The 17,311-nt window shown below is 50.3% G+C and overlaps 1 protein-coding gene across 7 annotated transcripts in view; it reads right to left on the minus strand.

Moving 5' to 3' along the window:
- The window catches only part of CTSB (cathepsin B), a 65,060-nt gene that overhangs the window by 32,353 nt on the left and 15,396 nt on the right, over nucleotides 1-17,311 (minus strand). For 3 of the 7 annotated variants that reach the window (XR_004350220.1, XM_032633837.1, XM_032633831.1), the window contains exon 1: nucleotides 5,406-5,537. The exons of 1 other annotated variant lie outside the window; for it this stretch is intronic. The gene's annotated coding sequence lies outside the window, so the exon portion shown is untranslated. Of the gene's footprint in view, nucleotides 1-3,645; nucleotides 3,753-4,529; nucleotides 4,661-5,401; nucleotides 5,538-17,311 lie in introns of those variants that run through there. 3 more of the 7 variants (XM_032633834.1, XM_032633833.1, XM_032633835.1) reach the window with 3 other exon arrangements.

Raw genomic sequence — 17,311 nt, forward strand, 5'->3', positions numbered from 1 at the left:
ACCTTGCTACAGCTTGTGTTTCTTTCTCTTCCCCAAAGGCTGCTCTTGCCCCTTGCCGTCACCGCGGCACTGGCTCCGGGAGCCTGGGCCATTTCAGCGCACCCACACAGAAGCAGGCAGGCCTGCGCTTCCCCTCCATGTCAGCCGCCCACTTACACCTCCATGCTGGAGCGGTACAAGCGCCTTGACCTCAGATGTGCTCTGATCGACCCGAAGGACACCCAGGACCTCTCCTTGGGTCTGAAGCACAGCCTCGACGTGGTCTTTCTGTTTTACGTCTTGGTTCCTAATGGAAACATGTGAAGCTGCTTTCTGGCTTATAATCTTTAAATCAAAACCAAAACCAAACAAAAACAGCTGCCAGTCTTCATCCTCACAGCTTTAAGGAGACAGATGGCCAGGCACCGCTGGCTCTCCAGCCCCTAGAGCCCAGCTCCCCGCAGCTGAATGCGCCCAAGCAAGCGCTGTGTGGCCCAGAAAAGGCACCCAGCGCGTCACTGCAGGCTCCAGAAGCTGTGAGAAGGCCCCACCTGCCTCCGCCACCTGAACCCTTTCGGACACTCACAGGGACTCCCCTGCTCCCCGTCTGCCAGTTGTCTGCCTGAAATAAGTGACTAATTCCCACCAGGCTCAGCAGGGAGGCCTCCTCGAGCTGCTCTCCCATGGTGCCTGGAAACCGCGCGGCTACACTGCCCACAAATGGGACACTGCTTAAGGTCGGTCACAGCAGCTCATAACCTGCACGCTTAGAAAATTACTCTCCTAGGCCTAAAACCATGGACCCCCCAAGAAGGCCCTCAGCGGTCAAAACATTTTGTAGTTTTGAGAAACATGACCATTTGGGCAAAGTTCTGGAGGCTTTTGCTTGCTGGATTGCTCCCCGACTCTGACCCTGACTTAGTGAGATGCTGAAGAGGTGCTTCATCCCCGTGTCTCAGCTTCTAAAACGGGCGTGCTGCCTGGATTCTGAAGGACCTTGGGGCTACTTCATAAAAGCTTCCAGAAATCCTTGGAGATTCAAATGAGATTAGTGTGCCATGCCTCTCCAGCCTGCGGGAACACAGCAGCTCCCTAATTCAATCCCAGGCTGGAGTACATCTCCCTGCTGGCTGGGCACTGGTGGGGGGAATTGGCAGACACAAGAACAAGCAACAGAAAGGCCTCGCCTCTCCGGCTTGGTCTGGGTTTCCTCCCCTGGGGCCCTGGGAAGATACATTCCCCTCGCCAGGCTGCTGGGAGATGGAAGGAGACGTCTTCCCTGCAGCCTGGCTGGGTGTGGACAGCCCTACTGCCAACAGAAAACAATCCCTCACGCACCAGAACCAGCAGCGCAAACATACAGCTCCCTGTGCACAGGCCGGTTAACTCCTGCCATCCCAGGGTAATTCTTCTATTCTCAGCTGTATCCCAGTGTGGAAGAAAAATCATGATCCCCCTACTCAGATGATGGTTTATCCTGCTATCTTGACCACCAGAACAAAGTACCCCCCAAATACCTGCAGGGCTAAGTATTTGGAGAAGGGGGGGCTGATGGCTCCCAGCTGATGTGTGACAAGGCCTGTACCCTGGAGTGGCTGAACCCCTTGGGCGGCATCGCCTTCCCAGGTCTTGCGCAAGCCCAGAGGCCATGTGACTGGTTTGTTCCAGTGAGCACATCCTGCCCCAGTCCAGGTCAGCAGGTCAGGCGGTCACGGAGAAGCTCAGCCCCGCTGGGTCTCTCGGCAGAGTAGCTAGTTTCACACTGCTCTATACTGGATCAGTTCACTATCTAGATGGTATCTGTCCCATCCTCCTTGCCGCATCCGTGCTGGTAACTCTAGGTTACCTTGATGACCAGACTAAGTGAGTGATTTGCCCCATAGAGACAGGTAATACAGTCAAGACTGCAGGCACCATCCTTCCCAGCACCCAGCATTCATAAGATGGTAGTGATGGAAAAGGGCCTCTGGTCTTGATTAAGGTTTTTGTTTCCCAGGTGAGGGGAACGGAAGCTTAAGAAAAGACCCAAGGCAAGCTCTGGATGGTGTACCTGGGTAGGGACAGAACTGCCAAGAGATCGAATTGTAGAGATTCCTCCACAATTATCTGGGTGACACCTGTCACGTCACAAACTTGCAGATGCCTCAGTATTCTCACCTGTGAAGTGGAAGAGTCAGACTTCCAGTACCCAAATCCACATGCATCCTCAAAGTTAAAAAATCAGAAAATATTATCTAATTGCAGACAAGTCCAGATACCTAGGTTAGGATCAAAAGAAGCCTTCTTAAGTTCTTGCTGTGGACAAACACATTAGAACCCACAAACTATCACTGATCAACAACAAAAATAGAAAAATCTCATCAATGATTTCCTAGAGCGAAGAATTAAATTTGACTTCCCAGTCATGCAAATCAAAACAAGGACAGCATTTCAAACGCACCAGACTGGCAGAAATTAAAGTCCGATAATGTCTGGTGTTGGTAAATATGAGAGACAAAAACCTTCAAGGCCACTGGAAATATATGTTGGTAAAACCTCATTGGACAGCACTGTCAGTATCTAGAAAAATGGAAGGTGCACACACCTTAGGACCCAGCAACTTACTGACTTCCGCTGCCTCTGCCCTAGAGAAACTCTTGCAAGTGTCTGACAGAGACAAGGATACTGCAGCGCTGAGAACAGTGAAAAAGCAAAACTAACTGTCCCTCGGGAAATAAATACACCGTGCATTTAAGATGAATGAACTGGACCTGCTATGTATTAATGTAAATCAATCTCACAGACACAAGTGGAAAAAGGACACATGCAGTATAATTAAAGTATGTTAATTTCAATAACATTATTCACAAATTGATACAAAGTATTAAAAGAACAAGGAGAAAAAAAACCCAACCAGGCAGGAGAATCATAAAGAGAAGAGCAGTTAGGAGTTACAAGGTCCCTCAGACACCAGTAACAGATTCGCAGAGTGAAGAAGCTGGAAGCTGCTGCCTGCCCACCGGGGCCATGACCAGCAGGGAAGGCACTGACTCTAAGACCACACACACACACTCACCTGAGATAAGAAGCTGTGGGTGCTGCAGAAAGCAGGTGGGGATGAGGCCTGTGCTTTAAAACGGGACTGAAGTCTAAATGTTTAATGGTGTTTGATCCCTAGATTCCCCAGATCCCCCTCCTACCCAAACTAGGTTGGGATGTGAACATACCAGGCATGGAGGAACTCGGGAGTCATCTCCCAGGCACCCTTGCTTAGGCAGCTCTGGAGTGTGCGCTGAGCGTGAACCAAGAAAGATGAAGACACGGGACGAGGGGTGGAATGCCAACAGCCTCCCAAAACCCAGTGAGTCCAACACACACCTGCGTGTGCTTCAACTAGATTCGTCAATTTACCGTCAATCCTGACCACCTCTACACGTGAGGCTGAACCATATCCAAGTGCCTGACTGCAATCCTCCTTGATGTACAAAAACTACCATTTCATGTAGTTCAGCCTCACGTATTTCCAACGCTTTCCTTATGCTAAACTGCCCAAAACAGGCGGCAGACACTGTGGCTCCTCACCCTCAAACGTTTCAGTTCTTCTCTCCCGAGCACAGGGATATTCAATACAACCCCAACTCATCACCACATTTAAGAAAACCACCCAAGAGACAACCCAAGGCTCACCTGAAAGCACTCTTCCTTCACTTCCCAATCCAGCTGCCAATGGTAACACAAGGTATCTTAGCCCTAAAACGTAGACCACATCCTACTCCAACTCCCAGGGCCGGCAGCTGGGGAAAGAAAGAGCCCATCTACAAGGAGGGCCGCAGCCCAGGCTGCTGAATCGGCAGCACACAGGAAGGTGCTTCCTGGAGCTAAAGGGCTTCCACACTCACTGCCTGGCCAGTTCAGAAACAGGCTGTCCAGACCCAGCAGCAGGGGAGCTCAAGTGGAGTCAGGGCTGTGTCTGGCCCAAGTCGCCTTCCCCTGGGCCTGGGAAGCCCCCAGATAAGGGATCAGCACCCTTCCACTTGGCTGCACCCCAGCTCTGGGACAAAAATGCCCCCAAAGGTTTGAGTGAATCCATTCTCCAGGGTGCCTTCAACTCGTTGGGAAAGCCACACAGGTTGGGGGCAGCACAGCCCCTTTCTCTACAAAGCTCAAAGGCGCTAAGTCACCATCCCCAGTGCCAACAGGAAACAATCCTCCAGCAAGTTAAGGATGTTATGAAAGAAAAGGAAAGTAGCCTTTACCAAAGCAGACGCCCTGCTAAGGCTCTTCCTCATATCACCCTGCATCTATAGATTCAATTAGATGAACGCGCCTCAGCTGCATTCGCCTCTAGTGAGGCACCTGAGGGTCGGTTTTTCCAAAGGTAACCAAAGGTGCTAGGCCTCCCTTTGAACCCCTCCTCCCCCCACTGGGTATGAGTCTCTCCTGGGTCAGGGGGAGGGAATGTGGAGCCTGAGCTACTGTCCTTCTCCCCGTGCCAGCCTACTGGCTTCCTCAGTGCCGGGGGAAGGGGTTGACCGAGGCCCACGAAGAAGACAAATCCAATTCACATCTACCTGGACAGCCGGCGGACCCCCAAACTCGGTCACCCCACAACGCTCCCTCTCCGAGGCCTCCACGGTCATCAGCTGAGGGACAGGCGATGCCCCCGGGGCTCTGCCCTGCCTTCGCCTCCCCCGCAGCACCCTGGGCCCAGACCGGCTCCCTTCCTTAGCAATCCAGGGAGGGGCCCGGCCTCTCCCTCCCCCGACACTCCCGGGGCTGGCACCCCGGGTCCTACAGCCTCCTGTCCCCCCCTCTGCTTAGTTTCTCCTCCCATCTGTGGATTTAACTCTTCCTGTGGGTCCCACCTTCCTCCACCCAGTTCCAGGTTCCTGTTTCCCAATTTCTGTCCTCTGGGGGTCCCCGGACTTGGGTGTGATTGTGTGCAAGAAACTGCCCGGGCAAACCCTTTAGAAAAAGAATGCACCTAAAACTGATGCAGGTAAATATTATCATCCCAGCAATTTGCCGAGGAAACTGAGGCCCATTAGCTCAAAAGGGGCTGAGGAGCCGAGCTGCCGCCGAAGTCAGCGGGGCCCGGGCCAAGCTCTTCCTCGCAGGCTCCTCCCTTGGATCCCACCGCCCGGCCCTCCCCGGCCCTGAAGACGGCGGACCGTGGGGTCTGGATGACCCGGCCTGGGGTCAGAACACGACTCGGAGACTGGGGGCTGGTGGGGGGAACACGAGCCTCCCAGCCGGAGTGGGAATGGGGGAGGAGCACCGGCTACTCGCTCTGGGATTGAGTTTTGCTTTTCTCACCACAACGACATCCGGGAGGACGCCGTGCCGCCCCGGCTCGCCCGGCTACGACTGCCCGAGGGTCCCCCTTTCCGCCGGCCAGGGACGCCGGTCTCCCCATCCCCCCAACCCGCCCGCACGCACTCACTCACCGCGCTCCGCTGCCGTCGCAGAGGGCCTGGGCCTGCAGACTGAGACCGCCCTGGCCGGCGCTGGTGATAATGCCGGTGCCTGAGCAGCAGCTGTAGCTCCTCAGGGCCGCCCCCGCGCTAAGTAGAGCGCCCGGCCCCGCCCCGCGCTCGACTGACTCCTCACGTGACCGCCGGCGCCCCGCCCCGCCCCGCGCCCGGCTGACTCACCACTTGACCGCCGGCGGCCCGCCGCCGCGCCCGCCCGGCTCCCGGGCCTCCAGCCGCTTGGGGAGAGGGGTTCTGAGCGCCGCCGGCTTCCACCCTGCGCGCTGGGACCCGTGCGGAGCGGAAGGGGGCTGGAGGCGGCCCTCGGGCCTCACCCTGCCTGGAGAGATTCCCCGGGGCCCACCCGGCCGAGACGCAGCGCATCAAAGCCAAAGCCTGGATTCCTACTTGAGGGAGGGGACAGCTGTTTCTTATTTCGTTGATCCAGAAACAACTGCCAGAGATGGGGGGTATCGAGACAGCAGGCTTCCCAGAAAAGCCTTAAAAGACTGTTAGCTTTACTATTCTGAGACTGTGCCTATCAGATCGTCCAGCTATGTAAGAAAAAAAAAAAGGTAGTAGTTAATTACCACTGAGTACCAATTTCAGGAGCTGCATCAGGATTTCTATAGAGAAGCACCTGAGAGGCAAAAATCTGTTTGGAAGAGTGGTTGCCAGGAGGCCGGTCCTGAAGAGGACGTACACAGCAAGCACACTGTTGTACCTGAAGTTTACTTGGTGGGGGTTCCTATGGAGGCTGATGGAGGGGCTCAAGTCCCACTTGGTTCCATGATTCCCCGGATGTTTTTTTAAAATAAATTTATTTATTTATTTATTTGGGGGCTGTGTTGGGTCTTCGTTGCTGCGCGCGGGCTTTCTCTGGTTGCTGCGAGCGGGGGCTACTCTTCATTGTGGTGTGAGGGTTTCTCATTGCGGGGGCTTCTCATGTTGTGGAGCACGGGCTCTAGGCGTGTGGGCTTCATTAGTTGTGGCACGCGGGCTCAGTAGTTGTGGCTCACAGGCTCTAGAGCGCAGGCTCAGTAGTTGTGGCACACGGGCTTAGTTGCTCCGTGGCATGTGGGATCTTCCCGGACCAGGGCTAGAACCTGTGTCCACTACATTGGCAGGCGGATTCTTAACCACTGCGCCACCAGGAAAGTCCCCTGGATGTTTCTAACATGACAATCTTGCGAGGTTGGTATGATCCCAGTATTATCCAACGGGCTCAGAAAAGTCTGGTATTTTATCCTGGTGCTCCTGTAGTAAGAAAGCTGTAGATCTGGCCAACTCCAGCAGGCCCTGGATGTCTGCTGTGTCCTGCAGATGCCTGGCCATGAGCCGTGACACAGTCCCTGTGCATGCCAGGGCCCTTCAGAGAGCTCTCCGGACACATGTGGTCACACCTGTTTGGTCCCAGTTAGGGGTAAGAGTGGAAGGAAAAAAGACTCAGTCCACACATGGTTGCTGCATCCTCAAGTGTGTGGAATATCCAAGGAACTTACAACAGCAGCTGTAAGCAGGGGATCAAGAGACTCCAGCCTTGGACTCCAGACTGCAAGTCAGTGTTTTGCCAAGTCACCTTCATATGACATCAGTCATTCTTGAATTCCATAAGAGTGCTCATAAGAGGCACAAGTAGGAGGACACGCCCATGATCACGATAAATCTCTCTCTCTCCCTCTCTCTTCTTTATAGCATGACAAGAGGAGTGCCAAGTGCTTTCCATGCGTTCACTCAATTTTACGGGATTTTGGATGGGTGCCATTATAGAGATAGAAATCCCTTTTGAAATAGAACAAAAGAAAAATAAGCAGGTACTACTAGAGTAGAATTGAACCATTCCCGGGAGATCCAGGAGTGCTTCATGGAGGAAGCAACATGCCACAGGATCTATGTTACTTCCCTCTTTGCTCTCACTGGTTCTTAAGCTCCAAGAGGACCAGGATTTTGCCTGTGTTGTTCCCTCTGCATCCCCAGCACATAGTAGCGTGCTTGGCACCTAGTAGAGAACGAACACTTGTTCATTGAGTGAATTCATAAATGAATGAAATGGACTTTGAAGGTTTAATAGAATATTGGCTTAACTTGCCAGGTTTGGGACCAGGGAATAGCTCTCAGAATGTACAGAAGGGCCTTGGCCTGTATGCACAGAAGATGTTTGCCTGTTGAGCTTCTGGAAAAGAGGCCTAGGTATACAACCAAAAGAGATAAAAACATATCCTCACAAAAACTTGGATTCAGATGTTCATTGCAGCATTATTCACAATAAACAAAGGGTAGAACAACCCAGTGCCTGTCCACTGATAAACTGATACACAATACGCCATATGCCCATATGACGGAATGGTACTCATTTATAAAAAGGAATGAAATATCGGTACATACTATGGCATGGATAAGCCTTGAAAACATTTATGCTAAGTGAAAGAAGCCAGTCACAAAGACCACATATTATATGATCCCATTTATATGAAATGTCCAGAAGAGGCAAATCTATAGAGATTGAAAGTAGATTAGTGATTGTCTCAGGATGGGGGGGCAGACAGGGAGATGGGAGATTTGGGAGGTGAGAGCTAAAAGGTATGGGATTTCTTGAGTAATAAAAGTGCTCTAAAATTGATTGTGGTGATAGATATATATGTACCCTATGAGCCTAGTAAAAAAACACATTGAATTGTACACTTTTAAATGAGTAAATATTTTGGTATGTCAGTTATATCTCAATAAAACTATTACAAAAAAATTTTTTAAAGACTTTAAGGAAGTACTGGAAAAGGCTAAAGTAGAAACAATCCTCCCCCCACTTTTTCTGGCTGTCCTTTAAAAAGTCCCTTTTCTGAAGAAATACCTGATCTGTTTCTCCCTCTTTTGTAAACACTTGTAAATTCATTTTCCTCTGACCTCTTTCTGCCAGCTTCTAAATCCAGAGGAGTTAGGCTGGTGGTGGAGAGATTTTTAATGGATGGTCTGTCGATATTTACTGGGCTCTTTAGTAGCTGACAGTGGAGTCTGACGGTTTGGGCATCAGCTAGTTCTTCCTCCCAGGTGTTAACCCAACAGAGTGACAACTGATAAGAGCGAATCCTCTCTCTACCTTCTTTCTTTAAAAATATTTATTTATTTATTTGGTTGTGTGGGATCTTAGTTGCAGCAGGCGGGCTCCTTAGTTGTGGCTCACCGGCTCCTTAGTTGCAGCATGCATGTGGGATCTAGTTCCCTGACCGGGGATAGAACCCAGGCCCCTTGCATTGGGAGCGCAGAGTCTTAGCCACTGGACAACCAGGGAAGTCCCACAGATAAGACCTTTTGAAGGTCTCCTTGGGCCCCTAATTCTTACTTTAGGCCTTTTATGAGCCTGAGAGTGTGATCTCCTGAGACCTCTAGCAGGTGGAAGGAAGGAAGTATTTGAAGGAGGATTTCTTTCCCCCATTATGCCCTGCCCCCAGTTCACTCAAGCCTACAGGGCCAGAAGCACTGGATTCTACCATGAACCAGAATCTTCTGAGCTTCCTGGAGGGCTCTGACCAATGGGAAGAGTTGACAATAGTCTCCTGCACAGAGATCTTGTTCCCTGAAAGCTGGGTTCACCTCCTGTTGGATGTTGAGCCAATAGACACAACCAAGTGAAAGATCAGGAGAAGGATGTATATTACTTGCAGCAAGGAAGGAGAACACTGGGTACCTTTCCCAAAGCAGTATCTCCCCAAACAGCAAAACTTGGGAAGGTTTAAGCTAAGGGTACATACATATTAATGAAGGGGCTTGAGCAGAGGACCATTAGCACAGAACTGGGGCTAAGGTCAACAGAGTCCAAGTCTTAGCTGACTGAAGTCGGGAGGGTCAACGTCATCATTCTGTCCTCCACCTGGGTAGGGACCTTTTTCCCGCAGAACTCTAAGATATATTGGTGGGACTTCCCTGGTCGGGGAACTAAGATCCCACATGCCATTCAGCCACAAGAAATAAATTTTTTAAAAGGACATATTATTATGTATACCCGTTGAGGAGAAACTAGGACTCTGCTTTATCACTGCACTACTTGACTGCCTTTTCTCTATTCCTGCGTTCCTTTGTTCCATTAAAATCATTAATTACTGAGACCTACTCAAGGGCAAGCATTGTGGCCAGGCTTAGATCACAAAAGGGCTTAGGCCAAAATGGGTTCTCTTGTATCAAGAAAACCATTCCTGGATCCCTTTCTCCAGGACCCCCTACCCTAGCTGCTTACAATCTCCCTTCTCAACACTCTTTTTTCCCACTGGTCCTAGCCAGGGTAGAAAAAAAAAAAAAAAAAACAGACCCAGAAAAACCTGGGTTTGATTTCTAGTTCCAAAGTTTCTTCACTTTTCCCAGCCTCTAAACAGGTTGTTATGAGGGGATAATTTAAGTTAGATTCTGTGTAGTGCACCAACCACAGTGCCCATGAAACCGAGCAGGACACTAAGGGGCCTTCCTGGTGACAAACTCCCCCCATGTTCCCCACCTCTTGTTTGTAAAAAACCTTTAACTTCCTAGGTCTTCCTCAAGTTCCAAAGAGCAGATTTAATCAGAGAAATTTAAAAATGCAGAAACAAAGGAAAACAGTGAAAGAAGACAAAATAATAATAGTTTAGCCATAAAACAGAGTCAAGGACCTTTAGTTCCTCCTCAAGGACTATAGATAATATCCTGAAGCATATCCTTGAGTTGTTTTGCAGAGACAAAAACCCCCCATCAGGTGGAAGATGTTAACTACATTCGGACCACCAGCAGCAAAGCACTTAGACGCCAGACCTGCTGGAGCCAGAAAACTGATAATTGAGATCACCTTGTTACTGCCTCACCAACTAATTAGAAGGATGTCCATGAGTTGATCATGTACCCCAGACCCTCCCTCTCACTTTGTCTTTAAAAACCCTTCCCTAAAAGCCAGTGGGGAGTCCAGGTCTTTTGAGCGTGAGCTGTCCGTTCCCTTTGCTTGGCCCCACAATAAATGCTGTACTTTCCTTCACCACAACCCGGTGTCAATATATTGGCTTTGCTGCACATCTGGGTGAGCGGAACCAAGTTTGGTTTGGTAACACCCACAAATACACTCTTCAAGTTTACAAAGCTCCTCCCACTTTCTAATGGCCAGAGCGAGATATATAGAAAGTTCTGGTCTTAAAACATGGACAATACCAAATGTTGGCAAGGATTTGAAGCAATGGGGGTTCTTTTCTTTTTTTAATTAAAAGTAGAGTGAGAGAGGAAGCAAGCTCTCTGGAGTCTCTTCTGATAAGGGCACTCTCAGGACCTCAACTAAACCTAATTCCCAAAGACCTCACCTCCAAATACCATCTCACTGGGGGTTAGGGCTTCAACATGTGAAATCTGGGGGGGACACGATTCAGTCCATTAATGGAGTTAATTAAGGGAGTTAATACATGTAAGGCACCAAGCGCCCAGCACAGGAAACACACTCCAGATCAAGAGTGCTGACCACACATGTGAATATGTTTGTACTCATATAGCTCTTTACAGTTTGCAAAGCAGTCTCACCCTCATAATCTTTCCCACTTGGAGCCTCTTAGCCGCCCTCTGAGGTAGGCTTCCTCCAGATGAGAAAACCCAGGAGAGGCTGGGCCATTTGCTAAAGTCACGTGCACTTAAGTCTCCTGACTCAGCCCATGTGTTTCCTGTCTCTTCTTCTCAGGTCACCGGCACCACTTTTAGCAAAATGTGTCCCCTTGGACCCACTCCAAGGCTGCCTAGGAGCTCGCAAAGGGGTCTGAGTTACAGAGAATTGACGAGTCTGCTTTGGGTCCCATACTTGGGGGTCTCCTGGAATGTGTCAGACTTGTTTCTGTCCTAGGTACTAAGTTTCCCCTAGAGACAGATCTGTTGACTTAGCTCTCTGTGAAAAAGCAGCTCCATGCCGTCAGCAGTGAATAGAGAACATACAATCAGCAAAGTCATCAGGAAGAGTGACAATAGGGAAGTACCCCAATTCGGAGTTCTCCATCATTTGGGGCTCAAATGGGAGAAAAGTTTTATTACCGTACACCAGCAGAAATCGTTTCTGAGTATGAGATTCTTTTTGCTAAGGGAAGGTAAAGAGTAAACTGTTCCCGTTTAAATGCATAGTCATTGCTCTGGCTCATTTTAGAGACCAGTGAGGTCATCATGGACGGATGGTGTAATTTCTCTATCGATTTCAGAAGGCTTGTTTGCTGTAGATGGCCAATAAGTACTTTTCAAAAATCAACTAATATTCAGAGAAGATCTTTTATTTCTCATGAATTCTTCTTGTGCTTGAGGATGTCTTTAGATTTTAGAAGTCCATGGTGAGGAGACTTCCCTGGCGGTCCAGTGGTTAAGACTCCATGCTCCCACTGCAGGGGGCACGGGTTTGATCCCTGGTCAGGGAGCTAAGATCCCACATGCTGCACAGCACAGCCAAAAAAATTCAAAAAAAAAAAAGAAAAGAAAGAAAAGAAATGCATGGTGAGATACGAAATCCTTTGTTTTCTCCAGATGTCTGCCTGTGTGAGCTCCCATCCTCATCTATTTAGTCTATTTATGTTGGGTTCTGTGGAGGTGAGAAAACCTCCTCTAATTGGCATTGGTCTGTGACTGGATGAATAAAGTATCTTCTGATTGTTAGTCATCTAATTTGCCTGTGTGTGAAGGGGAGTAGCGGATTAGTCATCAGGGAGTAGGTGGGGGAAGTTGGTGAATTTGCAACAAGAGCTGAGAAGGGCTTGAGCATCCACTGGGGCCAGGGTACAGCCTGAATCCCAGTCAGTTTTCTGCCTTCCGTTCAGCCAGGAGTGGCCTTCAGTCCTGGAGCAGGAGCTTCACACATGCTCGTGGCTGGGGTAACAGGCTCATGAACCCATAAAAGAATGGTGCCTCCTGGGCTTCCCTGGTGGCGCAGTGGTTAAGAATCCACCTGCCAATGCAGCAGACACGGGTTCGAGCCCTGGTCCGGGAAGATCCCACATGCCGTAGAGCAACTAAGGCTGTGTGCCACAACTACTGAGCCTGTGTGCCACAACTACTGAGCCCACGTGCCACAACTACTGAGCCCGTGTGCCACAACTACTGAAGCCCGTGTGCCACAACTACTGAAGCCCACATGCCTAGAGCCCGTGCTCCACAACAAGAGAAGCCACCGCAATAAGAAGACTGCGCACCGCAACGAAGAGTAGCCCCCACTCGTCACAACTAGAGAAAGCCTGGGCACAGCAACAAAGACCCAACGCAGCCAAAAATAAAGTTTAAAAAAAAAAAAGAACGGTGCCTCGTGCCAGCAGAGTGAATGTGACCTGTAGGAGGCCGGCTTCTAGCTGTCAGCAATCTGCTGGTAGCGCTGGGCCAGAGGTCCATCAGGAAGCTAAGGGCAGGAGGACAGGCTGAGCTCGAGCCTGCAGCCAGCCGTTGCCATGAACAGGCACATCAGCTCATGCCCAGGGGCAAGAGGGGAACTAGGGTCTGTGTGTCTGAGACAAGCCTGAGTTAATCAAGGCAAAAATATCTATGCTGTTAGCAAAAATATCCTTGCTCCTTTTTACGCTTTGCTATTTTCTTGCACCTTAGGTTTTCACCTGGGACCTCACCTCCCTTTAGATTCAGGTAAAATGAATGGAAAACTTCCATTTTGACGGTCTTTGGATGTTAAAGGTGTCCCTAGATGTTGCAAATCTCCAGATGAAGGAGGATACTGCGGGAGGAGGACGTGCTTGCTTTCTGAAGACGTAAAACTCCACCCTTGTTCAACTCCTTTATTATTTTATTTATGTATTTATGTATTTATTTTGGCCACACCGTGAGGCACGGGGGATCTTAGTGACCTGACCAGGGATCAAACCCTCACCCCCTGCAGTGGAAGCACGAGGTCTTAACCACTGGACCGCCAGGGAAGATCCACCACCCTTGTTCCATTTCTGAAGCTCACACTGAATCTGGTGAGTTTAGTAAACCCTCCTGGAGATTTAGGAACAGACCGCGAGGATGGGCAGCTGGAGGCCATGAGGTGGAAGAGAGCTGTACCTTGCAGAAAGCCATCCAGAACCCGAGGCATCTCCTTCCATAAGATGTTCTTTGCCGACCCCACCGTGCTGGATTTCATGTCGCCCCGACTTCTCCTCTCTCCTTCCCTGCCTCACGTACAGCTGCCTCCCCGCTTCTCTGATGTCGGGGTCCTTGCTGACATTCATCCACCCCACAAGGTCTCATCTGTCCCAACCTGGCCTAGCTCAAGATCCTTCCTGTATCGGTTGGAGTTCTGGGTTCAGCTGTGCTCTCTCTTTTTAATTTCATTTCTCCAGGCAAGTTCCTTTTGCAAATCCCAATCTTGCTCAGCTGAACGAAGTGGGTCAGGGCAGGACTGCTGTGGGGTTGTGCGCACATGGAGACTCCACGTTGTCCTGGCCTCCCAGGTTCCAGGTGCCCCAGGGGAGCCCAACACTGGGAGGGGCTTGGAGGTGCAGCTCCTTCGTAGGTGGCACGAGTGAGGCACTCATGCTGCAGAAGCCCTCCCAGGCAAGGGAACACGTTCGAGACACACCTACCAAGGTTGCCCTGAAGATTTCTTCAGGTTTTTAAAATGTATTTTTTACTTTTGGCTGTGCCACAGGGCTTGCAGGATCTTAGTTTCCGGACCAGGGATTGAACCCGGGGCCACGGCAGTGAGAGCGCCAAGTCCTAACCACTGGACCGCCAGGGAACTCCTCAGTTGTTTTTTTAATAGACAGTTTTGTAGAGCCTGTTGAGGTTCACAGCAAAATTGATGGGAAGGTACAGAGATTTCCCATATATTCCCTGCCCCCGGCAAGCATACAGCTTCCCCCGCTACCACCATCCCCCACCAGATGGTACATTTGCTACAAGTGATGAATCTACATTTGAACATCATTATTGCTCAGAGTCCACGGTTTATATTAGGGTTCACTTTTCTTTTTCTTTTTTTTTTTGTGGCTGCATTGGGTCTTCGTTGCTGCGCACAGGCTTTCTCTAGTTGCAGCGAGCAGGGGCTACTCTTTGTTGCGGTGCGTGGGCTTCTCACTGTGGTGGCTTCTCTTGTTGCGGAGCACGGGCTCTAGGCACGCGGGCTTCAGTAGTTGTGGCTCGCGGGCTCAGTAGTTGTGGCGCACAGGCTTAGTTGCTCTATGGCATGTGGGATCTTCCCGGACCAGGGCTCGAACCCGTGTCCCCTGCATTGGCAGGCGGATTCTTAACCACTGCGCCACCAGGGAAGCCCAGAATGTGAGTTTTGCCACCCACAAACCTGACACCAGATCCAGGCTCTGACACTCACTCACTGTGAGAACTGGGACAGGTTAACTGATGTCTGTGAGCCTCGATTTCTTCTGCAAAATAATCAGAGTGCTTATGAGGGTGAGAGGGAGTATCCCAGGTACATTCGTCTGCTCAGCCTACTGCAACAGTAGGCTGAGAGAACCACAGACTCGGGGGCTTCAACAACAGAAATTTGTGTTCACACAGTTCTGGAGGCTGGAGGTCTGAGATCAAGGCGTCAGCAGGGTTGGTTTCTTCTGAGGCCTCCATCCTGGACTTGCAGATGGCCGCCGTCTCTCTCAGCCCTGTGGTGGTCCCTCCTCTGTGCTTGAGCACCACTGGTGTCTCTCTGTGTTCCAATTTCACCTTCTTATAAGTACACAGGTCAGGTTGGATTAGGGCCCACGCTCAAGGCCTGGCTTCATTTTAAGTTAATCACATCTTTAAGGGCTCTATCTCCAAACACAGTCACATCCAGAAGTACTGGGGAGGGCTTCCCTGGTGGCGCAGTGGTTGAGAGTCCGCCTGCCGATGCAGGGGACACGGGTTCGAGCCCTGGTCTGGGAGGATCCCACATGCCGCGGAGCAACTGGGCCTGTGAGCCACAACTGCTGAGCCTGCGCATCTGGAGCCTGTACTCCGCAACAGGAGAGGCCACAACAGTGAAAGGCCCGCGCACCGCGATGAAGAGGGGCCCCCACTCGCCGCAACTAGAGAAAGCCCTCACACAGAAACGAAGACCCAACACAGCAAAAAATAAATAAAATTTTAAAAAAGCACTGGGGATTAGGGCTTCAACATATGAATATTGGGTGGCGGGGGGAACACACGATTCAGCCCATAACACCAGGGAAAGCTTCCAGCCAAGTAGTGGCCTCCACAGATCCTCATTATTATGAGACCCTGCCATTTCTTTCCCCAGCCTCTTTCTCCCTGCTCCTAAATCTGGAATGTTTTTGTGCTTTAGATAATTATGCAGGGGGTGATAGTAGTATTTTTCACAGAGCTTAATAGTAAAAACTAATTAATGGCAAGAAGAGAGGAAACGTGAAAAGCCTGCTCAGCATTGCTTTACAGTCTACCCTCAGGGACTTCCCTTGGGCTAGTCTTACTAGTAGAGAAATTGTCGCTGGTTCTGAATATGTGGAAAATGTGTTACTCCCAGGTCAAAAACATGCTGGTGGTTACAACCGACCTCTTGTGCCTTTTGTGATGGGGTATTTGCTGCATAAATGAAGAAAGGGTGTTTAGAGGATATTTCTACATCCACATTAGTGGAGTCTTTTTGGTGAGGTCTCTCTTAGTAGCATTTTTTTTTTTTTGGCCACATTGCATGGCATGCGGGATCCCCAACCAGGGATCGAACCCATGCCCCCTGCAGTGGAAGCATGGAGTCCTAACCGTTGGACCACCAGGGAAGTCCAGTAGCATTATTATTTACTTTTATTGTCCTTGAAAGAGTCTAAGTAATCTTAAAATTGAAAGGCACCTCAACGTGACTGAGGGCCTTGTACGTGCCAGGTACCCTCCTGGATGTTGGGAATACAGAGAGGGTCTCGACAGGCTCTCTGTTCTCCCGGAGGGAGACTGTTTACAATAGCCCATACATCCACTGCCAAAGGTTACAAGGCAGTAGTACTTTCTATAGGTAACTTGAACCCTGGCTGGTGGTCACTGGCCTTCTGCCTGAACAGTGAGGGTGCTAGGATGCTTGCTACCTCACCAGGTCTCCCTGACATCTGAATACAGAGTTAGATCTCTGTCCTACTTGCCCCGCCCACCCAGGTTCAAGTATCACTTTCTGCCCAGGTGAGGCCGCCACATCCTTTGATTTGGGCCAAATGGCCTCGATTCCATCAGCTCATGCTCTTGGGATTCGGTTCCCAGACCTGACCTCATCCTGGTCGGGTTTCTTACCATTTACCACTATCTCCCTGAAAGCATGGCCTCCAGAATGGATCCAACCCAGAGCAGTGCAGTGCCTGGGGTGGGATGGGGGACAGCCCTCCCCACCAAGACCCAAGGGCCATTTTCTCCACAAGCAGTGCGCTCATGGATGGTTTCTCTATTTTTTTTTTTTTTTTTTTTTTGCGGTACGTGGGCCTCTCACTGTTGTGGCCTCTCCCGTTGTGGAGCACAGGCTCTAGACACGCAGGCTCAGCGGCCATGGCTCACGGGCCCAGCTGCTCCACGGCACGTGGGATCCTCCCAGACCGGGGCACAAACCCGTGTCCCCCTGCATCGGCAGGCGGACTCTCAACCACTGCGCCACCAAGGAAGCCCAATGGATGGTTTCTCTAAAGGCAAAAGAGTCTTTTTTCTCAAATTCCTAATGTCCAGACTCTTCATTAAATCACTTGACCTTCTCCCTTCTCTGTATTAGGGTTGGGTTAGGGCTACACAATCAAGTCACCTGTCTCTCACCCCCTTTATTGTTATGAATAATATGTTCATTTATTTATAGTAATGTTGACCAGCTGTGGTGTAACAAAGGCCTTGCCTTAAATATTTTATGGATTTCTAAAAGCCTGACCTGTGGTTTGAGCTGCAAAGAGGATGACAGGCATGCCTTTGTCTTTCCAGAACACTCCCAGGTCACTGTGAGCCCGAGGACAGGCCAG

Source organism: Phocoena sinus, chromosome 6 (genome assembly GCF_008692025.1).
Source record: "Phocoena sinus isolate mPhoSin1 chromosome 6, mPhoSin1.pri, whole genome shotgun sequence".
In the NCBI taxonomy this organism is placed as follows: Eukaryota; Metazoa; Chordata; class Mammalia; order Artiodactyla; family Phocoenidae; genus Phocoena; species Phocoena sinus.